General features: G+C 58.3%; 1 non-coding gene across 1 annotated transcript in view; it reads left to right on the top strand.

The window, feature by feature from the left end:
* The first annotated feature begins 862 nt into the window (after positions 1-862).
* LOC124741078 overlaps positions 863-2,256 on the top strand; it is a 1,907-nt gene continuing 513 nt past the window's right edge. Inside the window, exon 1 of the ribosomal RNA XR_007009901.1 lies at positions 863-2,256. This exon is cut by the window's right edge and continues 513 nt beyond it. This is a non-coding gene — a ribosomal RNA (small subunit ribosomal RNA).

The raw sequence follows: 2,256 nt of genomic DNA, 5'->3' as shown, positions 1-2,256 counted from the left end.
CTAACCGGTTGTTCCAGCGATACCCACCATGCCGACGAAACTGAACGGCATCTGGGTGTGAAGCGATACGCGGCGGTGGCTGGGTGGGACCGTCCCCGGCCGGTGAGGGGGCGCCTCCCGGCGTGCTGGCCGCGCGGTGCGTGGGCGCACGCGCTACAGCCGGCTGGTGGGGGCGGCCAGTGGCAGGCGCGCCGGCCGACGGACGCGGCAGGCGTCGCAGCTGCGCGCCGGCGCACCCTGCGCGCGGCGCCGTGCGGCCAAAGTAGGTCCTCGCGGGCCCGGTGCGAAGCGCGGTGGACATCTGCAGTGTGCTGGTCCGATTGAGGACTGTGTGCGTTGAGGATGCGCCGCCGCCCGGCGCTCGGCGCCGCGACGCCGTCTGCTGCTCGGTCGCCCCAGCGGTTCTCGCTGGTGGTTTGTATCGCAGCTGTGCGGATGTGTTGGCGTGTGCGCTGTGCTGGGAGAGTTCGCTTCGGCACCCAAGTGGGGCTTTTGTCCTTCTGTGGCGCTGGCGTTGGAGCTGCCGGTCACCGTAGGTGGCGCGTGTTGTCTCCCGCCGGCAATGCCACGACAGCACGCTCCCGGGCCTCTGTCGGCAGCGGCAAGCTCAGTTGGGAGCACGGGTGGTCGCACCGAAAGCGTCTACTCGCCTAACTCCGGGCGATTGCGCCTCTCTCGAACCCGACCAAGTACTTGGGACGGCGCTGCGCGCCGCCGGGACCTGAGAGGGTTTCGAGGTGTATTGTGCAGGGGAGCTCAGCCTCCTCCTGTTTGCAGAATGATTGAGCGGACGCTTGCGTGTTCGCGCGGGCCCCCGGGACACACTCCCGGGCGGCCGGCTGCTCAGCTCTAGTTGACGCAGCTCCTGGTTGATCCTGCCAGTAGTCATATGCTTGTCTCAAAGATTAAGCCATGCATGTCTCAGTACAAGCCGCATTAAGGTGAAACCGCGAATGGCTCATTAAATCAGTTATGGTTCCTTAGATCGTACCCACGTTACTTGGATAACTGTGGTAATTCTAGAGCTAATACATGCAAACAGAGTCCCGACCAGAGATGGAAGGGACGCTTTTATTAGATCAAAACCAATCGGTCGGCTCGTCCGGTCCGTTTGCCTTGGTGACTCTGAATAACTTTGGGCTGATCGCACGGTCCTCGTACCGGCGACGCATCTTTCAAATGTCTGCCTTATCAACTGTCGATGGTAGGTTCTGCGCCTACCATGGTTGTAACGGGTAACGGGGAATCAGGTTCGATTCCGGAGAGGGAGCCTGAGAAACGGCTACCACATCCAAGGAAGGCAGCAGGCGCGCAAATTACCCACTCCCGGCACGGGGAGGTAGTGACGAAAAATAACGATACGGGACTCATCCGAGGCCCCGTAATCGGAATGAGTACACTTTAAATCCTTTAACGAGTATCTATTGGAGGGCAAGTCTGGTGCCAGCAGCCGCGGTAATTCCAGCTCCAATAGCGTATATTAAAGTTGTTGCGGTTAAAAAGCTCGTAGTTGGATTTGTGTCCCACGCTGTTGGTTCACCGCCCGTCGGTGTTTAACTGGCATGTATCGTGGGACGTCCTGCCGGTGGGGCGAGCCGAAGGCGTGCGACCGCCCCGTGCGTGCTCGTGCGTCCCGAGGCGGACCCCGTTGAAATCCTACCAGGGTGCTCTTTATTGAGTGTCTCGGTGGGCCGGCACGTTTACTTTGAACAAATTAGAGTGCTTAAAGCAGGCAAGCCCGCCTGAATACTGTGTGCATGGAATAATGGAATAGGACCTCGGTTCTATTTTGTTGGTTTTCGGAACCCGAGGTAATGATTAATAGGGACAGGCGGGGGCATTCGTATTGCGACGTTAGAGGTGAAATTCTTGGATCGTCGCAAGACGAACAGAAGCGAAAGCATTTGCCAAGTATGTTTTCATTAATCAAGAACGAAAGTTAGAGGTTCGAAGGCGATCAGATACCGCCCTAGTTCTAACCATAAACGATGCCAGCCAGCGATCCGCCGCAGTTCCTCCGATGACTCGGCGGGCAGCCTCCGGGAAACCAAAGCTTTTGGGTTCCGGGGGAAGTATGGTTGCAAAGCTGAAACTTAAAGGAATTGACGGAAGGGCACCACCAGGAGTGGAGCCTGCGGCTTAATTTGACTCAACACGGGAAACCTCACCAGGCCCGGACACCGGAAGGATTGACAGATTGATAGCTCTTTCTTGATTCGGTGGGTGGTGGTGCATGGCCGTTCTTAGTTGGTGGAG

This window comes from Schistocerca piceifrons, unplaced genomic scaffold (genome assembly GCF_021461385.2).
Source record: "Schistocerca piceifrons isolate TAMUIC-IGC-003096 unplaced genomic scaffold, iqSchPice1.1 HiC_scaffold_184, whole genome shotgun sequence".
In the NCBI taxonomy this organism is placed as follows: domain Eukaryota; kingdom Metazoa; phylum Arthropoda; class Insecta; order Orthoptera; family Acrididae; genus Schistocerca; species Schistocerca piceifrons.
The sequence above is the reverse complement of the archived record's forward strand: the minus strand, read 5'-3'. Positions and strand labels throughout refer to the sequence as shown.